Here is a 24,281-nt window from a genome sequence, read left to right as displayed (position 1 = left end):
TCCTCGTGCCACGTCCAGAGGATGAGATCCCTGGGTCCCTAGGGCCTGATCTCCTGCCGGAGACCTTCAGGCACTGGCTCCCCACCTGCCCCGGCCCTGTTGGAGGGAGGTCTCCTTCATCGTCATCTGCTCTGACCTTACACAGAGGAAAAGGAAAGGGTCTCCCCGGGCCAGAGGCCAGCTGTGCATCTGCTGCAGGGTGGATCAGGCCCGGGAAGGCCTGGTGCTCTCCTGGAAGAGGCGGGAGGCCTCTGCTTTGCTGTTCCAGGAATCCACTGCAGGAAAGAGCCATCCTCTGCCAGCGCAAGCTCATTAAATGGCTTCTGCCGTATTAATATTTTGTTTCTGCTTAATGGAGGTTACGGTGCATGGGAGAAGGTAAGTGTGGAGGGCAAGGGCTCAGTGCAGAATCTCCATGGGAATGGCAGCTGGGTCTCCAATTGGTGACTAGCTCCCTGGCACCCACCCCCGCACCCTCTTTATGAGACTCGGGTGGGCAGCACCCCACTCAGCAGCCCGCAGGTCGCAGCCTGGGAGGTCGCCGGCTGCGGAGCCCGGCCCACCAGCCTGCCCAGGGCCTTCCCTCCACATCTCCAGGGGTTTCACCAAGTCAGCAGGAAAGCACTGAGTAGAGAGATTTCCTGTGAGCAGAGAGCATGTCTGCTCAGCGACTTTTTCAAAGAGGGGAAAGAGGACTTCTGCCAGGTAGCAGCAGGCTCTGCAGGGCCCACCAGGCCAGGGCAGGACTCCGTGAGGAGCAGGAGCATCCCTGGGAGCTCCCGGGAGGCTGACCACGGCCTGGGAATCAGGACTTTCCGCGGTGCTGCTGGGGTCCAACAACCCCCAGATGAAGGGGCTCCAGGCCACCGGGTCCTGAGTGGCCTTCCCAGAGGAAGCCAGCGAGCAGGACCCAGAGCAGACCAGGAGGCCAGGGAAGGCCAGAGGCTGAGAGGAAAATCTGGTGTTTCTGGCCAGGGGGACACATCTTCCCCCCAGAATATTTCAGCTTCATAGCCTCTATAAATGTTCTCTTTTCACATTCTGGGGTGCCGGGGCTGCTGCTTCAACATATGATCTGGGGGAGACACAACTCAGCCCAGTATTGTCAGGCTCCTTTGTGAGACTTGCTTCCCTGCCTGGTGGCACTCTGGGTCCCATCCCGGCTCTCCTCTCTGCCCACTCGTGCCCTCTCCAGACCTCTCAGCCACCTACTCAAGCATGTGGTCAGGGTTGTCGGGAGACTTCTCAAGCTCCACGCCTTCAACACCAAAGTGAACCCTGGTCCTGAAAGCTGTGCGTCGGCTCCTGAGTCTGTGTTCTGCCTCTCCGTGGATTTAGTTAAGAGTTCACCCACCCTCCATGTACCCACCCCAGCAGTATTTACCAAGCTCTGGGTCTGGACTGCCTTTACACACAGAGCTCCCAGCAGAAGGGGAATGTCAGGTTTGAATTAAATAATCTCATGGACCAAGGGGAAATGTCACCAGCAGCACCACCAAGAGACAGAGAACAGACCCACAGGGCACAAGTCTGGGGAGCCTGGCTAGGACACTTTCCAAGGGACTGGGGATAGTGTGGGAAGGACTGGGGAGCCACAGGAGCACGAGGGAGGGTGTCTGCTGAGGACGTGGCTGGCTTTGTCTGCTAAGGACTAGGGTTCTCCACTGTGGTGAGTACCCAAGAGCCGTCCTTCAGCTTGGAAGAGTGGTGACTGGGTCAGGGGGACAGAGACCAGCCTGGAACAAACCCAGGGAAGTGGGAAGAGCTCTCCCAGGAGGCACACCTTCGTGGGGCGGGGCGGAGGGGCAGCCAGGTGGAGCTGAGGTCAGGATGGTCCTGAACTGCACTCACCTGTCCTTAACAGGTGAAGAGAGGCCGTGTCTGGGAGCCGCCCACCCCTCCACCCAGCCACCTGTTGCTGCAGCCTGAGTCCCTCCTGGGCAGTGCCCTGGTTGCAGAGAGCTCTTTCCCGCCTCACTGCCCTTCATGGGACATCCTCAGCAACAGCTGGCCACTGCAGGGCTATTAGGGCCCAGCTCCCTTGCCTCCAGAGCAATCCAGGACATCTGCTGTCCGGTCTGGAGCTTTGTTGGCCACTGACTGCACTCCTCACAGTGCTGACCCTGATACCACTGCTCCCAGGCCACCCTCCCCATGTCACTAGGCCAGGGCTCCTCTGCAAGGGACACTCTGGTCCTCTGTTCTCTTTGGTACACAGGGCCTTCCTTGCCTTGAGGAACAACAGGAAGGCTGGACTCAGTGCTCCCTGGACCCCCTTCCCCTCCTCATAGCGACTCCCTGTGCAGCTCATGGGCAGCTTGCCGAGGGACCACAGCACTGCAGATCTCTGAACCTGCACACGGTGGCTAGAGGTGCCAACAGCGCTCGGCCTGCCTTCTGACCCTTGGGCCTGCTGTAGTCGAGTGCATCCTGCAGCCACAGCCCTCCTCCACTTCTGCCATTCCCTCTGCCTATGACAGGCAGTTTTGATGCATGAGGGCTGAAAAAAATGATTCTCTTGAATGTGCCAAAATGAAATGAAGAAAGATTATTAACCTGCATGAGAAAATTCAAGCTTCACAAGTTGAGGTGGCTTCAAGGAAACAACCTAAGAGTGAAGGATAGGGCAATCAGTCAGCAATTAGGATTTGGAGCAAGCCTTCAATAATGAGAAGTATATCATCCACACCTCTCATCCTGGGAGAACTGAACAGCCATCACATGCCCCAGACCACCTAGGTAAGAACGTGGCTCAGAAACGTTGGTTTTATTGGGAATTCAAAACTTATTGCTGCTGGGCATGGTGGCACACGCCTGTAATCCCAGCAACTCAGGAGGCTGAGGCAGGAGGATCGCAAGTTCAAATCAGCCTCAGCAACTTAATGAGATCCTGTCTAAAATTAAAAAAAAATTTAAAAGGGATTGGGGATGTGATTCAGTGGTTAAACACTCCTGGTTTCAATCCTTGGTACACACACAAAATAGTTATTGTTATCCTGAGGGTAGATTGTCAGACCCACTCTTTGTAGGTACTTATTTCCTTGTTGACAGATTCTATGTGTGCTTGATTGTTGTAATTGTTTTTTGACATCTGCCTATTTGATTACAAGGGGAATTGTACAGGGTCATGACTGTTCATGCCTAATATCTACCTTGGCATAGGTAGGTGCTTAATAAACATTGGGCTGGGTGAATTGGTTGGATGAGTGTATACATGGATAGAAGGGTACATGAATGAGAGGGTATACTGATGGATTAGTGGATGAATGTAAGATGGATAGAAGAATGATGGAAAAATGGTTGGTGGGATAGATGGATGGATGGATAGATGGATGGATGGATGGATGATATGTAGATGGGTAAATGAAAACATAGCTGGGTGGATGGATAGAAGAATACATGTATGTAGATGCCCTCTTAACTTTTGAAAAGTGACTAGTGAGACAAACTGTCAGCATGCGCACACACGAATTATCCACACTCTGGGGATTAGGGGCATTAAGCTTCTATATACCGGATATGATCACTGCTATAATCTAACACCTAACTAAAGACAGTCTTACTTTTGGATGGTCTCCTATCCAAAATAAACCCATTTGCCATAACTATGGATTATTTCTTTCTCATTCCTTCAGGGGACCAACATGATATATGTTTGATGAGTTTGACAACCTGGGCTTTGCTCTGATGACTTTGGCCATGGTTGGAAGATGGTCTTACATATCAGTCCCCCCATCACTGGATTCCTTTTCTGTTTAGACATGGTTACTCTCCTTCAGGTGCCAACTGTGAGCTCTACCAAGCTGACCTCCTGAACACTCAGGCTGGGAAGCACTTACTTTATACTAGTATTTTGTCTGTCCTTACCAAGAACTGACTTTGCCAGACACCTTACTAGATGTTTCATCCCGAAGGAGTCCTTGTCTCCAAGTCACAATGGCCTGTGCATGTCAGTTGTGAAAACTGTGGCCTGCATAGATCAAACCTTCTTGAATAGATGTAGACAGATAAATGGAGAGTTGGAATCCTCATCAGTCTGATGCCAAGCCAGTTCACTAGGCTTAATTAATCTACCACCAGCCAAGGGAAATGGATGCTAATTCACTGGGCAGTTGCTTTGTTAAGTCTAAGCACTAGAAAGAAAAGAAAGACTCGCTTTGTGAAACTAGTTTCGGGACACAGTGGTGTACGTGACCTGTGCAAGCTATACAAGACACAACTAGTGATTCTGCTCCAACACACAGAGGAGAGGTCACACTCCTATCCACCAGGCTGTGGGTCTACTGCAGGGTCTGACCAAGGGCTTGCTCCTGCCCCACTTCACATTGCTCTTGGAACACACTTAGCTCTGCTGACAATGCCAGGTGCTAGCTCCCCAGGTGCCTCTCCAGTCAGACAGCCTCAGGGACAGGAGAGTGGCATGTTCACTTCATTTCTACCACCTGTGGACTCCCCAAGGGCACACCCTGGCTCCTGGGGAGACCAGGGGGAGAGAACACCCAGAATCTGTCATTTCAGTTCATCCACCATCAGCAGTTTGGGGAAACTGAGTCATCTCCTATTATGTCAGTTCCACTTGAAAGAAGACGGAATACCAACCTGGAGAGGTCACTGCCACCGTGACATGAAATACCATATTAGAAATCACAGTATAAGCCAGATGTGAGGGCACCCCCTGTAAGCCCAGCAACTCAGGATGCTGAGGCCCAGGGCTGCAAGTTGAAGGCCAGCCTCAGCAACTTAGCAAGACCCTGCTTCAAAATAAAAAATTAAAAGGGTGGTGATGTGGCTCAGTGGTCCAGCACTCCTGGATTCAATTCTCAGTACCAAAAAACATACTGCATTATGAGTTCTGGAGTAAAAAGTGGTGCATTATTGTGAACTTGGCTTAGCAGTGTGTCACATCACAACTTCTACTCTCCCTCACCAGGAGCACAACCTGTTAACTCTAGGGGTTACAGAGAGAAGAAGCAGAGACGTGCCGCCTGTCCAGAGCTCCACAGATTTGCAGGCCCAGTGTCTACGTACACTCCCTTTAAACCAGGTGGTCCTGGCACCGGAGAGCAGCCTGCTGCCCAGCGTCAGGTTCAGTCCCTGCTCCATGGGCCTCCTCCTTTGAAACTGGTGCTGGGGGCTCTGCTGAGGTCCACAACCCAGATCCCACAGTCAGCATATAGATAAGGACTCTGGACATTGTTACTCACAATTCAGGTTCAAGCACAGCACAGTGAGCAGCACTTCCACCCAGCAGGATTGCTAGACCTGAAGGGCTGGATGAACTGTCGGTTCCTGGAAGGTCAGGAACCTCATGTGCGGGAGGGAGTGCACAAGTTACAGCTGCTTTGGAACACACCTGTGCATTTCCTCACCTATGAACACGGAGTTAGCTACTGTGTGACCCAGCAGTTCTCCCAGACACGTTCCATGAGGTGTGAAAACACATGCACACACACTGCCACACGGATGTTTATAGCACCATTATTCCAAAAGGTGGAAACGACCAAAAGTTTGTTATTTGACAGGTGAATAAAGAATGTGTCAGACCAGGCAGTGGGATCTCATTTGGCCACAAAATGAAATGAAGAACTGACATCTGCCTCGATGTGGATGAGCTCTGAGAACACGTTAAGCAGGAGAAGCCGGTTATAAGAGCCTGTAGCACAGTATGCTGTGGTTCAGAGAAACCCCTGGAGCAGGTGTTATAGAGACATGAAGCACTGTGGTGGCTGCCGGAGCAGGGTGCAGGCACTCTGCCCCACTGGAAGTGATGACAAAGTGGATGGGATTTCTTCCTGAGGAAATTAGATTCTAAAACTGGCAGTGCTGTGGGTTGTGCATCACCATGGAATGCCAAAGCCCACTGAACTGCACTCTATATGGGTCAACGACATGTTGTTTTGGGACTTGAATCTCGACTACGCTGCTTTTGCAAAACCCCACTCACCCAAAGCCGCACACACCAGAGTTCTTGTCTCAAGCCTCATGAGGGTTTTCAACCCCCACCCCAGCTTGTCAGAAGTAATGGTTGAGAGGAGAGCCATTAAGATGATGATAATTAAGTTAAGCTGTCTATAATTGCTGTGACTGGATGATGCTAGATTGAAACAGGCTGTGTATTCAATTGTATATAGACCCCTGCTGTCCGCCTGGGCGCCAGGCGGGTCTGGGTCTTCTGTGAGCCTGATAAAGGTCTGTAGGACAGACATGTCCTGGCCAGGTCAGTCACTGTGTGACCCTCCCCAAACTCAGGCTCTGGATTAGAGGGGAGCTGAGCCTTTAGAGTGCACTTACTGTAGAACCCTCACCCCCAAGCCAGGGTGGGCATGTGGGGCCACCAACAGCCACCAGGACCCTCTGTCCCACATGCTGTTATCAAGAGCAGCAGCATCCAAGGGAGGATTAAGCTAGGTCCAAAGTCCTGGGGAAACCAGTCAGCACACTCCAGGCTGACCGCTTCCCTTCTGTGTGATGGATTGTGTTCACTGACGCAGGGAGCCCCCAAGGAGGGAGCAGATAAACGGAGTCCTAAGGAGCCCTGGAAAACACCACAGTACTGAAGACACACGGCACGACCACAGGCCACCGATTCCTTTGAGGACAGGAATGGAGTCAAAGCTGAAGTCTCTGGGAACACCTGGCTGAGCAGGGCTGGCCTTGGCCAGACATCAAAGCCAGCATCCGATGAAGGGTGCTCAGGACCACCCTCAGATGAGGCCCCACGCTCCTGTAAAAGGGTGCTCTGGGTGGTCCTGCGCTCCTGTGGAAAGGTGCTCAGGACCACCCTCGGGCACCGCCCCACACTCCTGTGGAAGGGTGCTCTGGATGGTCCTGCACTCCTTTGGAAGGGTGCTTAGTACCAACCTAGGACGCCACTCCACGCTCCTGTGGAAGGGTGCTCCGGGACCTCCCTTGGATGCCGCCCCACACGTGCCTTTTGCAGGAGGGCAAGGAGAAAGACTGGGAGTTGAGGACAGGGTTAGCGCTGTCAGCAGCTCGACTGCACTGGGGAGGGCGCAGGTGGCATCGGAGGCAGACAGGCATCCTGGGTGTCGCTGGAGCACCCTTTCCTTACGGAGGAGCACACTTTCTGATAATTATTTCCTTTCTATCCAGGATGCAGTGATGGCCTGTGGTGAGCTAGGGTCTGTACACCGTGAAGCTCTGGGTTCTACTCTCCTGGGAGGAGCTGGCTCCACGCAGGAGTCTCCCTGTCTGATGTGCTTCGCCCTTGCCTACCTGGGTGGGGGCTGCAGTCTTCTTGGAGGGACTCGGGACTTGTATTTCTGAACCTTCACTAGTTTCTTTCTCTTTTTCCAACTCATCTTTCCTTAAATTAGCGTTTCTCTGTTGGTTTGAACAATCACAGCAGATGTTCATTGAACGCTGATAAACACTCAGGTCTGGTGCCGTCTTTCAGGGTTCTTGGTCAGGTTCCTCCTGAAGCCCGTCCTGTTCTCGCCCCCTCCGGCTCATGTGCTAATCACTTTTCTGTCTCCTCTGTGCCTCTTCGAAGGTAGGTAGGTTGGGAGCCTGGGAATCCTGCTGCACAGGACAGCTGCTGACCTGAGGTTTCCATCCTGTTCTGCAGGGATTACAAGCTAAGGCACCAGAGTATCTGACGGATTTAATTCTGGCATGAAAACAGTTCATGGTAGAAAACTGACATTTCAGATCTGCAAGTGATTTTGAGACTCATTTAAGACAGGTGTGTCATTTTTAAAGGGAAAGCATGACTTTGGACAGTTAGGAACAGGATGTGGCCCAGTTCCTGCTCTTGGAATAAAGGCCAGGGAGTGGGTGGGGGGCTTGAAGGGCCCCTCCCACCCCAGCCCCTCCTCCTCAGGATGTGACCCTGTTGGGAAAAGAGGCAGCGCAGCTGGAGTCATTTTGAACCGAGGCCATCCTGGAATAGGGGCCTCTGGTGCACACTCCTGAGGGCCAGTCCTGGGGAACAGTGAGGACCGTGCCCTCCCCCTGAATACTGAGCCCAGTCTGTCTCCCTCTTCCTGCCCTCCAGAGCTACTAGGAAGAGCTTTCTCCCTTCCCTCACTAGGACAAGACCTTTGGCCTCTATTTTTCCGCAGAAGGACTACTTTCTCTCTGCAGTCCTCCAACACTGAATCTCCCCCTCCCCCTCCCACCACACTGCAGCTCAGGGTGTCTGTCTGACCTAAATCGCCCTCTTCCCATGTCTCCGAGGTGACAGTTGCTACAGCCTTGACACGGGATAGGTTAAGATGACTCACACAGTTTTTCATTTAACCAGAAAATATCGAGCAAATAAATCACATAAAATGGGTCCGGAGTGGCTGTCCCAGGCTGCTCCCACTCTGGACTGGCTGCGGCCACAGTGGGATGCCAGCGACTGTGAACCTTTTATGAGTAACACTTAATATTTGTATTTTTCTTTCTATTTTACTTCCCTTTTTATTAGTGTCTCTATTTTCCAGCTGACTCAGTTATTAGTCTTAATTACTTAGCATAAAGCATATTTTGGAATGATAAACATGAGTCCTTAAAGTTTGTTTTTATTTATTTATTCATTTTTTACAGAGGATTGAACCAGGGGTGCTTAACTACTGAGCCACATTCCCAACCATTTTTACTTTTTGAGACAGAGTCTCACTATGTTTCTTAAGGTCTTTCTGGCCTCAAAGTAGCAATCCTCCTGCCTCAGGATTATAGGCATGTGCCAATGCATCTGGCTTGTTTTGTTTTTCTTTAAAGGCTGCCTTAAATATTTTGTATTCCTTGAATTTTCATGCAAATTTTAGAATCATTTTGGCAATTTCTGCAAAAACTGGGATCTGGGATATTAATAGGTATTGTGTTGACTATGCGGGTCCATTTTGGACATATTGTCATCTTAACGATGCTGAGTCTTCTGATCTATGATCAAATGACATTTTCATTCATAAAGGCTTCCTCAAATTAATTCAACAGTTATAATCTTCAGAGTATAAGTTTTATAATTATTTTGTTAAGTTTATTTTTAATGATTTTGTTCTTTTCAATAGTATTGTGAATAGAATTGTTTTCTTAATTTCTTGATTTTTGTTGATGTGTGTAGAAATATAATTGATTTTTTATGTTGATTTCATCAAACATCTTTATTCTGATGAATTTTTAGCTGTTTTCTTGGGATTACATACATATAATTAAGCACAGTGTGCGCTGTCACTGTACTTGGTGCTGGCTCTCTTCTCTGTGGACCTGGAATGCAATGGTGTCACCCATGGCAGAGTTGGGCCGACAGAGCCCTGAAGGGAGAGCCTGGGCCTCCTGAGCTGGGAGAGTGCAGCTGGACAAGGGACTAATGGGCACTGAACACACCCAGGCACCCTTTGCGCTACCTGGAGAGAACCCAGCTGACCTCACACACAAGTGGATGACCCTGTGCGAGAGGACAGCACGGCAGGAAGAGGTGGCCGAGTCCCCAGATTCCTGCTGGTGGTGGGACGGGCACTCGAGTGGGGCAGTCTGGCCAGGTCTACCCGGTTTGCCCCTTTGTGTTGAAGAGCGTGCCAGTGTGCACACTGTAACCCACTTTGCCTGCACACCTGTCACAGCCACCTGCCTCTAGCAGACCCGCACTCCTACTCATTCTGGAAACTGTCGCTCTTTGCAACATGACTGGTCAGCTCCCGTCCAGACTCCCCAGCTGATTTTAGCAAGACGGTCTCCCCTCAGCATGTCCACATGATGAGTGGCGCTCATGGCCGCCTGTCATTAGCAGGAGCTTCCTGACTCTGGTGTCCCTGGCACGATGCAGAGGGAGTGGGCACTTCAGATCCACATGACAGACGACCTGCTCGCTCAGGTGCGCCTGTTTTTCCTCCGCTGACAGCAATGTCACAATTCCTGCTTCTTGTCTGAATATTAATTAGTATTTAAGACTCATTAAGCTGGTTTTAGTGATTTATTTCATCCTGTAATTAGATATTATAATTAGATTATATCTATCAGATCTTCAACTTTCCTTTAATAAGAAATTGTTCAATATGTACAGATAAAAATTTATCAAATTATAACACATCATTTGAGCTAGATATAAATCCGGTTTTGCAATAGTTGAATAATAGCATAATGACAGTGTGGAGTTTTGTTTTTATGGGAATGTGTATTTTCTAGGTGGTGAGTTGTCCCAGGCATTGTGGAACCTTTCCAAGTGACAACTGTCCCTGGAACTAAGCCTGACCTTCAGAAGCGGGAGGACTCTGGTGCCATACCCAGCAGCACCTCTTAACTCTCCCGTCCTGAGACTCCCCGTGGGAACTGGCCTAAAGGGTATGTGTGGCAAGTGGGAATGAGGACCAATGGCAGTCCCAGGTCCTGTGTTGCAGTGCAGTGGTGTCCACACACTGGTCAACCAGTTCCAAAGGCAGATGCAAAGAGCAGTTACTCTCTCTTACTAGGTACTTTAAAGTTTTAAATAATTTTTACAAGGAAACCATCCATGTGTAGTCAACAAAACTGTAATCCTTGGCATAAATATGGAATATCATTAGTTTTAATTCAAGCATGGCAGATTTGAAAAACAAATAGAAGTGTAAAATGGAAGGATAAGCCAAGAGAAAATACTTAAAACGGGAAAAATTTTAATAACTCCACAAAAGATTATCCAAATGGCCAGTGAACATATATTCAAGCTCATTATTACTACTCAAGGAAATACAAATTAAAACCACAAGATACCATTACATACACACATATGACAGAACTTAATAATTGAAAATATGTATAAAGAGCAACATGATCTTTTATGTATTCTAGTAGCAGTGAAATCTGTACTAGTTTGGAAAACTGCTTAGTATTATTTCTTAAACTTGAAGATATACATACTTGATGACAAAACATTTTTATCCCTGAATATGTACTACAGAGTAATTAACTGCATAAGTATACCAAGAGACATGCACAAGAATAAAATTATGTCATTTGCAAGTGTAATGGTGGAACTAGAAAATATCATGCTAAATGATATAAACCAATTCCAAGAAACCAAAGGCTGAATGTATTCTCTGATAAATAGATGCTGATCCACAGTGGGAGTGGGGGTAGGGAAGAATGAAGGGCCTTTGGATAGTGCAAAGGAGAGTGAGGGGAGGGTGAGGCATTGAGGATGGGAAGGACATTACAATTAAACAGACACTATTAGCTTATATACATGTATAATTACAGTACTGGTGTGACTCAGCACCATGTACAACCAGAGGAATGAGAATGTATGCTCCATTTGTGTACATTGTGTCAAAATGAATTCTGCTTTACTGTCATGTAAAACCACTTAGGACAAAAAAAAATCACAGTACCTGGCACATAGTAGGTGTTCAATAAATATTGTTAAAATAATTTACACAAAAGAATGTTCATAATAGCAAGTTTTATCAGTAATAGAAACACATTGTTGGGCTGGGGTTGTGGCTCACTTGTAGAGTTCTCACCTAGCAAGTGTGAGGCTCTGGGTTTGATCCTCAGCACCACAGAAAAATAAAATATAATAAAAGCAAAAAAAAATTTCAACCATAAAAAATAAATTACATCTTATGCAGAAAACTGGAAGAAAATTTAGTACAACAAACACCATTATCAGTGATGCTTACATACATAACTTTGAGAGATGACAATATTCTTTTTTATATATGTACCACATTTTGTTTATCTGCTCATCTATTGACGAATTCTTGGGATTCCTTCCACCTTTTGGCTACCTTGCACATATCATTCCCTAAGGATTAGTGGTGTTGAGTACCTTTTTGGCCCTTTTTTTGAAAAAATATCTTTGTAAGTCCTGTGCCCATTCTCTAACCAGAATTTTTAAATAATTTATAAATAGAAATTCTTTATACATTCAGGACATGGATTGGAGACATGATTTCCATGATACTATTTAGTATTTTAATACTAATTAGTACTCATTCAAAATCAGTTCAGTTTCCTGATACTTTGGAATGAGAATCATAAGAAATAAGGCTGGACTAGTGTGACTTAAGGTTATCACTTTCTTTAGGAATATAAAACACAATATCAGAGTAGATTTAAGCCACTGTTTTAATTTAAAGTGGCTATCTACTTCAGTGACAAGAAAAATCTATTTGTGAACTTAGTATTTAAATAGTTTTTGAATTTTGTTTCCCCAAAGCACATACATTATATGGTCAGATGGAAAAACATTTATATAATGAGAAATTGTTAGATATCATACATACACAGTTGCCTAAAATTTATTTTCAAATATATTGCTGAATTGCTGTTAGTGATAGCAGTATTTTAAAGTTCTTTTTGTAGAAAACATTTTTCTTTTTTGCTCTTTACAAATCGGTCCCCTCGGACATGGTTGATTATAAATCTTGTTTTTCATTTTTTCCTCATATTAATTCATATGAACTACTCTTTATAAAGATGAATTTTAGTTTTAAAAACATTCTTCAATCATTAATAGGAAGAAGAAAATAATCTCATTTCCCAATTCACAAATTCTTTATGATATAATTTTACATTCACATGAAAATATCATTCTGTCCTTCATTGCTAAAGACATATGTACTCTCTGACTTCAGCAAATTTAGAGAAAGTATTGTTTCCTTTTTTTAGGAGGTCTCTAGTTTAAAGCTTCAGGGGAAGGTGTATTGTTACACCTCCTAAACCTTTTAGGCACATTCTTCACTTCTCTGTGCTTTACTTCCTTTATTTGTGCCATGTTTATGATAAAAAGGCTTATCTTACAGGGATGTAATAAAGATTAATAAGATAATGCATGAGAGAACATGGACAGAGAAATATAAAATAGTAATCTTTATTGGTTTAATATCTAATTTTTAAGTGTTTATAAAATATGTCATTTATTTTAGTAAATTCTGCCAGGTTTTTTTTGGGGGGGTACTTCCCATGTGTAGGAACTCTAGTAAAAATCAATAGAAAAACTATATTTTAAGGTGTTTACATTTTAATGAAGAACACTGAATTACAATATAAGTGGTTAATACAAGTAATATTATGAGACCACCATGGTAGATCTCACTAAATCTGCATAGAGCAATCAGATAAAAATTCATGTGAATTTGTTGGATGAATAATGATTTACCTAGTTAAGTGTGTTTGACCTTAGTTATTTGAATAAGTCATGAAAGATAAATACTGAAGAAGTATTTATATTGCAAATTGAAATGGGAGAATGTAGTAAAATTCTGACTAGATCTTATAATGGGGAAAAATATCCTAAAAATGTTACTGGGAATACTGACAGAACTGGAATATGAAATGTAGATTAGGTAATAGATCTTTATCAATATCTAATTCCCTGAAATGTATCACTGTACTGAGCTTCTGCAAAAAAAAAAAGATAAAAGAAAGTAAGGAAGGAAGAAAAGAAAGAAAGAAAATACTTATTCTAAAATATACCACTGAAATATTAAAGGAGTCAATATCAAATATCAAATATTTGATAATTTGTGATACATTTGATTTTTTCATTTATTCCAAAAATGATCTCAAAAGCAATCAGAAATATTTCCTGTTCTTCTCCAAGGAACTGGAAAGTGTCAAAAACTACTCTTAAAAGGAGTAAAATGGTGCACAAGAATGATGAAGTTTGTGGCAAAATGTTAAAAACAAATTACTGACCAAATATATAGGAGTTTATGTGTTATTTATGCAACTTTTCTGTGAATGTGCTGTCGCTTCAAAAGAAAAAAAATAGAGAAAAGGCTTACTTGGAATACAAGTTCATTAAGAGCCATTGTAAATATCCTAAAGGCTAAGTTCATTGGGTATTTAGCAAAGCCAACACTTAGAAAGAATCTGGAGCCCATGAAAGAGTATGATTAATTTGTAAGTGGAGGCTCGGCCTCCCTCACTGGCGCCATGTGAGGAAAAGTTTGCAGGAGCGCTGCGGGGCCTCGCGCGACCTGACGCCCGCTCCCTCTGCGGCGCCTGGTCATGCCCAGGCCGGAGCGCCCGGGGCCGTCCTGGCCCCGAGCCTCCTCCTCCGACCCCAAGGGTCCCCTGGGGGAAACACCTTGGGGCTCCTCAGGCGGGTGGAGGAGCAAGTGTCCCAGAAAGACCCACGGTTAGTGCGGGGGGGTCGGGGGCGCGTGGCAGGGCGCTCTGGAGGGCAGGCCCCGCGCGGCCCTGGCCCACCGCCCCCCGCCCCCGCCCCCCCCCGCGGCCCCCGCCCCCCGCGCGCCCCCCGCCCCCCCGCGCGGCCCTCGCACCCCCCCCCCGCCCCCCGCGCGGCCCTCGCCCCCCGCCCCCCGCGCGGACCCCGCCCCCCCTCCTGCGGGGCGCCCCGCTACCCCCATTGCGCAGGCCCGGCTGCCCCAGCGCGCATGCCCTGGGCTCAGGTTGCACCGCTTGGACCTCTTGTGGCTGGGCGGTGAGTTTCCTGCGTGAGCAGCGGCGGGGGCGGGGGCGGGGGCGGGGGCGGGGGCGTTCTCCCGCGCAGGGGCGGGCGAAGTTCCGCGCCCCCACTTTGCTGCGACCTTTGCGGGCTCGCCGGCGGGTGCGGGCGGTAAGCGTCTGCGCGGGGCGGAGGGACGCCCTGCGGCGGGAGGGAGAGCTCCGTGTCAATTTTTTTCTGGGACCAACCGCTGCTGGAGTCTGTGGCGCTTGGGCGGTGAGCGCGGGGACCCCGGCGTGGCAGAGCCATGGATGGACCGGATCGGGGCCTTGGACTCTGCAAAAAGCTGCGGTCACGGTCGCAGCGAGACCGGGAGATGCGCTCCCGGTCCGTCTGGGAGTTGGCTCGTCGGGCGGTGGGGCCGGCTGGACTCAGGCGCCCTGGCTCGCTTTGTCGTCGGGCTCCTAGGAGGAAGACAATGGGAAGCCCCTGTCCTCCGTCTGGTCCTGCCCAGACCCCCGCGGAGGAAGCGGAGCGAGTCCACCTTGGCCAAAGAGGACATCATCGATGGGTTTGCCAGGACCAGCTTTGTCCCTTTTGAAGGGCTGGAGGTAAGCGCCCCCTCCCCCACGTCTGCCTTTACGCACAAAAATTGGAAAAAAATGGTTTCTGTGTTCCTTCCAGAAACAGCACTGTTACTTGTACTTGGCTTCTGCTCCTAACTTTGCTACTCTGTATGTATTTAACCCTAAGCAAACTTCATAATCTTTTGTAACTCATTTTAAAGGTGTTGAATGTATAGATTGCTACTACACCTTCCAGCAGTGGAAGTATGTGATTTTACAGATGACTGAATGCTCTGAATAAGATTAAGAAAGCTTTTTTTTTTTTTTTTTTTACAGTGTCTACAGGTCATTCCAAAGTGCTGTAAGTGTCCTCAGCTCTTAGGTTGTTTGGTAACATTGAAAACTATAGTATAGAGTTGTTTTTTAAAATAGGCTCAAATTTTCACTTGTCTTAGTGTTTCACTTTGACTTGTAGTGATACCTACTTAGAACTTTAGGGAAGATGGGTTAACTAGTGCACAGGATGACAAGATGTCTGGAAAAATCATTATTTGAAATACTCTCCAGATAAATAAATAAATATTCTCCCAGTATTAGGGATTGAACTTAAGGGTGCTCTTCACTGAGCTACATCCCCAGCCCTTGTAAGAATTGCTTTATTTTGAGGCATGGTCTTGCTACATTGCCCAAGTTGGCCTTGAACTTGTGATCCTCCTGCCTCAGCCTCCTCCATAGCTAGGATTGCAGGCATGTGCCACCATGCTTGGCACTCTGGTTATATTATTTATTGTGCTGCCATATGAATTTTTCACCTGTTCTTCTAACTAAACTTAATTGTGTGTATGTTTATATATTTATCTATTAGGGGATTCTATCTTAAAATGAAATAGCGGCATAAAAAGGAAAAACCACAAGTATTACAGAAAGTCTTTAAATAGATATTGGTTTTAGTTTTACCATGTATAACCTGTGTATCTTTGTGCAATTTATTCAAATCTCTGATCACCTGGCTCCTTGGATGTGAATTCGAGTGATAACATTGCTTATATTTCTTTATATCTATAGAGTAAATGCTGGCATTACTCAAATAAGAAGGGCTTAGAATTATAACTGTTGATAACTCCTTCAAAAAGATGTTCCAAGAAGTAAAATGGGCCTATGAAAAATTCTTTAAACATAAAGTCCTATCCACCTGTTTATCATTATTAATTGTTACTATTGTTAGGCTTTTCATGCAGAATGCATGCTACTTAATTAATATTTGGATTATCAGATATGAGTTTTAATTTGTGGAATATAGTTTTTCTTTAATGCTATCAAGACATATTGCATTAGTATTTATTGGTACTATCTTTGCCTTCCTAGAGAAGTCCCTACATTATCATGATTTATTTAATTTATTGAACGTTTATTTTAAATAAACATTTAAGAATGTATATTTTCTATACTCTGCTTTAGCTATATCAAATTTTGACACACAGTGCTTTGTTTTCAATGTCATTGAAATTACATTGTGATTTGCTATAAAACCCTTGTTTTTTTGTAAAAGAATGCTTTTGAAATTTATTCCTGTCCTAATTTTTTTTTTATTTGCAATTGGTTTGTTGACAAAACCAGGTCATTTGTTTTATAGTTTGTCTTACTCAAAATTTTGGTAATGTATCCTTGTCACATGTTTCTTTGTCCCCTCTATTTCCTGAAATTTGACTATTAAATCTAGAGCCTTAATCAGGTTTTAGTGACACATCTCTGGCAAGAATATAGTAGCCAGGCATGGTGGAACTCGCCTGTAGTTTCAGCTACGCTGGACGCTGAGGTACGAGGATTGGTTGAGCCCAGGAGTCAGCCTGTACAACATAGGGAGACTCTGCCTCCAAAAAAATAGAGAAAAAAGAAAGAAAACTTCATAGGTATTATTTTTGTGTTACCATTAACTGACAGTAACATGTTATCATCTTTTCTAATGTTAGCCATCAACAATTATTGTCTGCATCTTAAACAGTAATTGATAAAGGACAAGAGTGTATGTAAACATTACTTTTAACTGTTTGTTGAGATATTTCTATAAAACAAACGCACTCATATCAGCAATTTGACTCCCCAGATCAAATTCAGTCAGAAAAGGTCATATGAAAATGGGATAATTTCTTTCTCTTTACTGGATGTTTTTTTTTTAAATAATGGAGTTGTTCTCTAGCATGAACATGATGAAGCGTTCTTTTCTTAGTATCATTATGAAAGCACAGAATGAAACTTATGTGATTGTTTCAATTATGGAGTCATGACACCAAATTTGTTCAGATTTTTGCATTAGAAACCATCCTGAGTCCTTCTAACATAAACTCCAATATATTTTCATAGTTTTCTTAATTGTTTCAAGATCATCTTGTGCATTTTTATTACTATTATTATTATCAATATATATTATACAAAGTATTGGGTTATACTCTGACATTTCCATATATACATGTATCATATTTTGATCATGTCTACCCTCCATTCTACTTTCTCTTGCTCTTTGCCCACCCCCCAGTATCCTTCCCCCTTCCCAATAATTTCTTTTCTACTTCAATTCATCTCCTTCTCACTTTTTACCCTTTGAAAAAACACTAAGGAATGGTCTATTTGGATTTTTTTTTTCTTTTGGTAGTGGTGATGGGGAGGGGGGAACTAGGGATTGAAGCCAGGGGTACTTAGCCATTGACATCCCCTATTTATTTTTACTTTGAGACAGGGTCTCACTCAGTTGCTAGGGCCTTGCTTAGTTGCTGAGGCTGGCCTTGAACTTTTGGTGCTCCTACTTCAGCCTCCCAAACTGCTGGGATTACAGGTATGCACCACTATGCCCAGCTCTAGTTGGATTTTATGGTAAATCTATTTTTAGTTTTTTGAAGAATCTGTAAACGGTTTTCCATACCAGCTATACTAATTTACATTTTCATCAACAGTTTATACAGATTCATATTTTTTCCACATTTCAACTAGCATTTGTTATTTTATTTTTTGCTTTTGCTTTGGTTTGTTTATTTATATGACAAGAGCCATTCTGAATAGGGTGACAGGAATCTCCATGTAGTTTTTTGTGATTTATTAAGGCTAAAGATATTATTTTTACATATATTTGTTGTCTTGTATTTGTATTCTTTTGAGAAATGTCTGTTCAGATCATTGGTCCAGTTACTGATTGGAATATTTGTTCTTTCTGAAGATTAATTCTCTGTCAGATGAATAGCTGGCAAAGATTTTTCCCCATTCTATAGATTTTCTCTTCACTCTCTTGGTGGTTTCCTTTGCTGTGCAGCAGAGTTTTGATTTATTGTAATCCTATTTGTCAATTGTTGCTTTTGTTTCCTGAGATATCAAAGTACTATTCAGGAAATCATTGCATGTTCCAGTATTTTGAAGTATTTCCTATATGTTTTCTTCCAGTAGTTTCAAAGTCTTAAATTAAGATTTTGATCCATTTTGAGTTGATTTTTCTTCAGGGTGATTGAAATCTAGTTTCAGTCATCTGCATGTGGATATCCAGTTGTCTTAGTACCATTTGTTGAAAAGGCTTTTCTCCAGTATATGACTTTTGGAACTTTATTGAGATCAGCTGTCTGAAGATACATGGGTTTATTTCTGGGTCCTCAATTCATTTATATATATATATATTTAGAGAGAGAGAGAGAGAGAGAGAGAGAGAGAGAGAGAAATTGTAATGAAAATTGTATTATCTGTAAATAGGGAGATATATCTTATTTATGTTTATATTCTTTTTTTAATATTTATTTTTTTAGTTGTAGTTTTACATAATACCTTTATTTTAATGTGGTAGTGAGGATCAAACCCAGGGCCTCACATTTGTGCTAGGCAAGTAAATGCTAAGCCATAACTCCAGCCTCTTTATATTCTTTTTTTTGTATCCATGGATATCTGTTTTTATGTCTATACCAGGTTTTTTTTAATTAAATAGCTCTGTAGTATACTTTATTTATTTGCTTGTTTAGTCATTTGTTTATTTAATTTTAGCATTACAATTCTTAATACACCTTTATACCATAATTTATCATATTTTTGATTGTATATAAGGTATGTTGACACCAAATTCACATCTTCATATTTTGTATACTGATGAGGGTCTCTATAGTATATTTTAAAATAAAGGATTACAATGCCTACATCCTTAGTCCTTTTGCTCAGAATGATTTTGATTATTTGTGGTCTTTGTTCATTCCAGATGAATTTTAGGATGTTTTTTTTCTATTTCTGTGAAGAACTGTGAAAGATGTCATTGGTATTTTGATTGTGATTGCATTGAATCCATAGATCACTTTCAGTACTATGGCTGTCTTAACAATATTAATTCTTCCAATCCATGAACATGGAGGATCTTTACATCTTCTACTCTCTAATCTCTTTCTTCACTACTTTCCAATTTTCACTGTAGTAATCTTTCGACTCCTTGTTCAAGAAACACTGATTTCTTTCTCAGTCCATTCATTACTGATATATAGAAAAGCTATTGATTTTTGTATATTGATATTGTATCCCTACTACTTTGCTGAATTTATTTATCAGTTTGAGTCCTTTGGTGGAATCTTCAGGATTTTCTCAGAATATAATTGTATTATCTGCAAATAGGGATAATTCAACTTCCTCCTCTCATATTTATATCACTTTATATATTTTTCTTACCTAATTGCTCTGGCTAAAATTTCAAGCAATGTACTGAATGAAAAGGTTGAGAATAGATACTCTATTTCCTGATTTTAGAGGAAATGCTTTCAGTTTTTCCCCATTCAGAATGATGATGGATATAGTTTTATCATATATAGCTTTTATCATAATAAGGTATCTTCTTTCTATATCTAATTATTCAGAACTTAATCATGAAGGACTGTTGAATTTTACCAAGGACTTTTTCTGCATCTATTGAGATGATCATGTGATGTTTATTCTTGATTCTATTTATGTGCTGTATGCTGTATTACATTTATTGATTCATATATATTGAGCCATCATTGCATCCTAGGAATGAAACCAACTTGATCATGATATATGCTCTTTTTAATGTGCTGTTGAATTCCATTTGAAAGTATTTTATTGAGGATATATATTATCTATGTTCATCAGGGACATTGGTCTATAGTTTTTTGTTGTTGTTGTATCCTCATCAAGTTTTGGTAACTGGGTGATATATTGCAGAATGAGTTTGAAAGGGTTTCTTTCCATTTTAATTCATGGAATAGTTTGAGGAGCATTGGTGGTCGTTCTTTAAAAATCTGGTAAAAATTCATCAATGAATCTGTCTGGTTCTTATACTTTTTTGTTGGGAAACTATTTATTACTGCTTCAATCTCATTGCTTATTATAGATCTATTTAGATTTTTTTATGTCCTATTGGTTCGATTATGGTAGGTCATCTGGGCCCAGAAATTTGTTAATTTCTTCTAGAATTTCCAGTGTATTGGTATATAGTTTTACTCAATATTGCTAATGATCCTATGAATTTCAGTGATATGTGTCATATTATCCTTTTTTCATCTCTTTTTGTTTGGTTTTTCTTTTTTTTTTTGGTTTTTTAGTAGCTAAGTATTTGTCAATTTTGTTTATCTTTTCAAAGAACCACCTTTTAGTTTAATTGATCCTTTCTATTCTTGTATAAAATAAGTGGTTTTTATCTTGAAATTGCATGTAGACACTGTCTTTTTCTTATAAGACTGCAAGTGCTCCTGCAACCCCTCTAATAAATAAGCACCACCCAACTTTTTTGAGGTCCAATACTATTTCCAAACCACATGTTTCAAACATCCTGCCATCGGATGCACCCAAGAGGAGGCGTGCTCCATTGCCTCCAATGGCAGCATCTCAGAGTGCCCCTCAGGGCCTTACAAACATACAGGAGAGGCCAGCTTCTTGTGTGGGGAAATCCACAAGTGTGGAGGAGACTGATAAGGTGGGTAGATTTGTTTTATTTTACAGGATGAGACAAGGTTACGTAACTTAGACCCCCAAGAAAGTTAGTAACAGTTATTAATATGTAATAACATGAATAAGTACTTAACTAAAATTGGTACTGGGAAAAGATTATATGTAGTTTGATGCAATGAAGAATAAGTTGCTATTTTAAGGAGCTTTTTTTTCAAGCAAATAGCTGGTCTATAAACATTAAGTCTTACTTAATGCATATATTACAGATGAAAATGCTTATTTTCAAATGAAACTGTTTTTAAACAACAGTCTTTGTGCTAATTCATGGGCTTCTAATTTGTATGTCTTCTTTACCTAATTTTGAGATTCTGCAGAGGAAATACTGGTGTGTACCTAAAATCAATACTCTATTTTTTAAAATGAGCCTTTTAATAGAACATATTGTGATTACCTTTATGTGTTCTTATGTTCAAAGCATTGTTCTATGTGTACCTTTTCCTTTAAGTTTTATTTTTATTCTTTTTCTTTATTGTCTTATTTTTACTCCCCCAATTATTATTGGTTCCCTTTAATCCTAAATTTGGGAATCTATTAGCAAACAGCTTTTTATGACTAAGCAATCTGAACATTCTTGCTTTATTCATGTGGAAGGTAGATGATTTTTCAAGTAAATGTGATTAAACATAAGATGATGTATTATGTTGCTTGTAATCACACAATGATTTAAATGACTTTGAGAGCAATTTTTATTTTGAAGTATTCAATACAACAGGTGGTCTTCTCATATATGGTTGAAGGATTTTATTTCCTCCTCAGAAATTTAGTAAATTCTAGCCTCAAGAAATGAACTCTACCCATCACCTAATATGCATTTGGGTACTTTCTTAATTTAAAAAAATTGATTATAGTTTTTTTGTAAACTATCATGTGTGTCTTTAGAACATAGCAATTTGAATAGAAACACCTCTTTAAAGAAATGCTTAATGAAGTTGTTACTTAGAAAATCAACTCTCTTATTTCTATTAAGACGTCTAATTTAATGTTTGTGGTGTAAAATCTCATAAATCAGGAATTTTTTTCTGTGATGGAGTCATTTTTCTGACAAACTTTTCCAGAGTTACTGCTTGGTAGTTGAGTGAAGCTTTGCAAAAAAGGTGATCATTGAGTTCAGTCTTAAAATGAGTGTGGGAGTCCATCGGTCAGGTGGAGGACCCTGTCCAGAGATTCAGTTCCTGAATACAATAGCTTGCCTGGGTGTGTGCAAGGATCAGATTGAACCAGCAAGGAAATCTAGAACCAAGTTAGGGTCAGAGACTTCATTTTGTGCTTGTAGCTTCTTTGCATTTCTTCATAGCAAAAGCATTTTCAGGGTTTTTTTATACTTGTATTTACCCTAAAATTACATCCTAAGTGTGTAAGTTATTATACTCTCAAGTAGTTACCAAAGCATCTTTTTCTGTATATAGAAATCATCATAGCCCCTGCTTATAAATCTTTCTTCTGGATTTCCTCATTTAATCCATTCCAGTGAAGTTCCTTAGTACTTGGATCCCCAGGAGGTCTAGGTTGTCTCTTAAAATTCTGGACTGTGCTACCAGTGACCTTACTGAAAGCTATTTCTTTTGATTCTCGCCCTCTGCTCTATGACCACTTGGTGCCCTCTGTTAAGTAATCTTTTTTTAGTATGTTGCCTTTGGCAAACTACACATCTTTATACAATTTTTGATTATTTTTTCTTTTGATCTGGACATCTGGATAGTTCTTTGGTGTATTGTTCAGCAGAACCCAGAATTTTATTTGTTTTTCCCTAGAGAAGCTGAAGAACCATTTTTTATTTATTCATTACAAAAGTGCATGTATGCACACACGTGAATTCTTGGTTTACCTAGGCATCTTAGTGCCTTTTCCTTACATTCCTGGCCATATTTGATGTGAATAGTCACCCTTTGGTCCTGATTTTTTATCTTCTGCTGCATCTCACTGTGTACCTCCGTACCTTGCACAGATCCAGGAGGAGTCAGTTTTTGTTGTTGTTTTTTTTAGATGGGGATTGAACCAGTGATGCTTTATCACTGAGCAACATCAAAAGGTCTTTTATTTTTAATTTTGAGACAGAGTCTCGCTAAGTTGTTGAGGCTGGCTTTGGACTTGCAGTCTTCCTGCCTGAGTCCCTGGGATTACAGGTGTATACCATGGTACCCTGCTAGGAACCAACTTCTTATACTTTAACCACATCCTATTTTTATTTTCCTTGTTGTCACTCTTTTACCCATTGTCTGAATTGGAGATACCTGAATTCATGATTCACTATGTTCACTCTACTCTTTAAGAGGCAGCACATCTGTTCTTTTGTTAAATCCATGGGCTGATAATTTTCACTATGTGATTTTAATAGTCTTCCCCTAGGTCCAGGTCTTAAATAAATGAAGTCATATTTAAAACTAGTGTTTTGTGTATGTACTTATGGGTGTAGAGATGAGAGCATCTTAATTTTAAGTTAGACCCAAATCCACTGGTGAGTATGCCAATGATGAGTCCACAGAGAGGGCACATAAGGTGAAGACAAAGCAAAGGTGATGTCATGCTGCTGCATGCAGCTAAGGAGCACCAGCAGCCAGCAGAAGCCATGGGATCATGGCCTTTCCAATACCTTGATTTCCTTGATTTCAGATTTCTGGCCTTAGAAACCATGAAAGAAGAACTTTGGGTTGATCTAAGCTACTCAGTCATGGTAATTTGTTATAGCAGTTATAGGAAACCAATATATCAGTAATTCCAATTGTAACTCCAATCCTGGTATTCTTCTGGTTGTACCTTGACCTCACTGTTACTTAGTGACTCATTACACCTATAAATCAACATATTTAAAACCAAAATCATTTTTTCCCTCCTAGACTGAAAAGCTAAAGATCATTTTTTAGTTTTTTCCTTATTCTTTCACATCTACTTAGAAACCAATTCTTCACATAGTCACCCTTCATAATGTCTTCCATTTCCTTTGCTGAAGTCATTCTTAGGAAAATACAGGCAGAGTAAAGTGAGAAATAGTATTGAACTTATCCTCAGGATGCTCTAAATGGAGCAAGCTGCCACATTTCTATTTGTTAATTATCACTTCCTAGTTCAGAAACCTCAGTTTGCTGTGATTGATTTTCTGGGTCTCAAGTTTCTTTACAGACTGATCATAACTTTTAAACTTTTAATCCTCATCATTTTCAGGATGATTTTAACTATGACCACAAGATTTGACTTACTGTCTCTCATGTGAAATCCTGCTTCCTTTCCTTTCATAATTGAATGGCCCGATTGCAGGTACAAAAGTGCATGTATGCACACACATGAATTCTTGGTTGCCTAGGCATCTCAGTGCCTTTTCCTTACATTCATTCCTACTATCCCATTCAGTGGATCCTGGTTTTTTTTTTTTTAACTTAATGAAGAATTTTTTTTTCAGATTTTAT

General features: G+C 42.3%; 1 protein-coding gene across 7 annotated transcripts in view; it reads left to right on the top strand.

Annotated features, from left to right (window-relative positions):
- The first annotated feature begins 14,265 nt into the window (after positions 1–14,265).
- The window catches only part of LOC144373124 (uncharacterized), a 59,098-nt gene continuing 49,082 nt past the window's right edge, over positions 14,266–24,281 (top strand). For 5 of the 7 annotated variants that reach the window (XM_078036244.1, XM_078036239.1, XM_078036243.1 and 2 more), the window contains exon 1: positions 14,425–14,949. The gene's annotated coding sequence lies outside the window, so the exon portion shown is untranslated. Of the gene's footprint in view, positions 14,375–14,424; positions 14,950–15,240; positions 15,266–24,281 lie in introns of those variants that run through there. The other 2 variants (XM_078036238.1, XM_078036241.1) reach the window with 2 other exon arrangements.

This window comes from Ictidomys tridecemlineatus, unplaced genomic scaffold (assembly GCF_052094955.1).
Source record: "Ictidomys tridecemlineatus isolate mIctTri1 unplaced genomic scaffold, mIctTri1.hap1 Scaffold_240, whole genome shotgun sequence".
In the NCBI taxonomy this organism is placed as follows: Eukaryota; Metazoa; Chordata; class Mammalia; order Rodentia; family Sciuridae; genus Ictidomys; species Ictidomys tridecemlineatus.
This window is presented reverse-complemented; position numbering and strand designations above follow the sequence as displayed.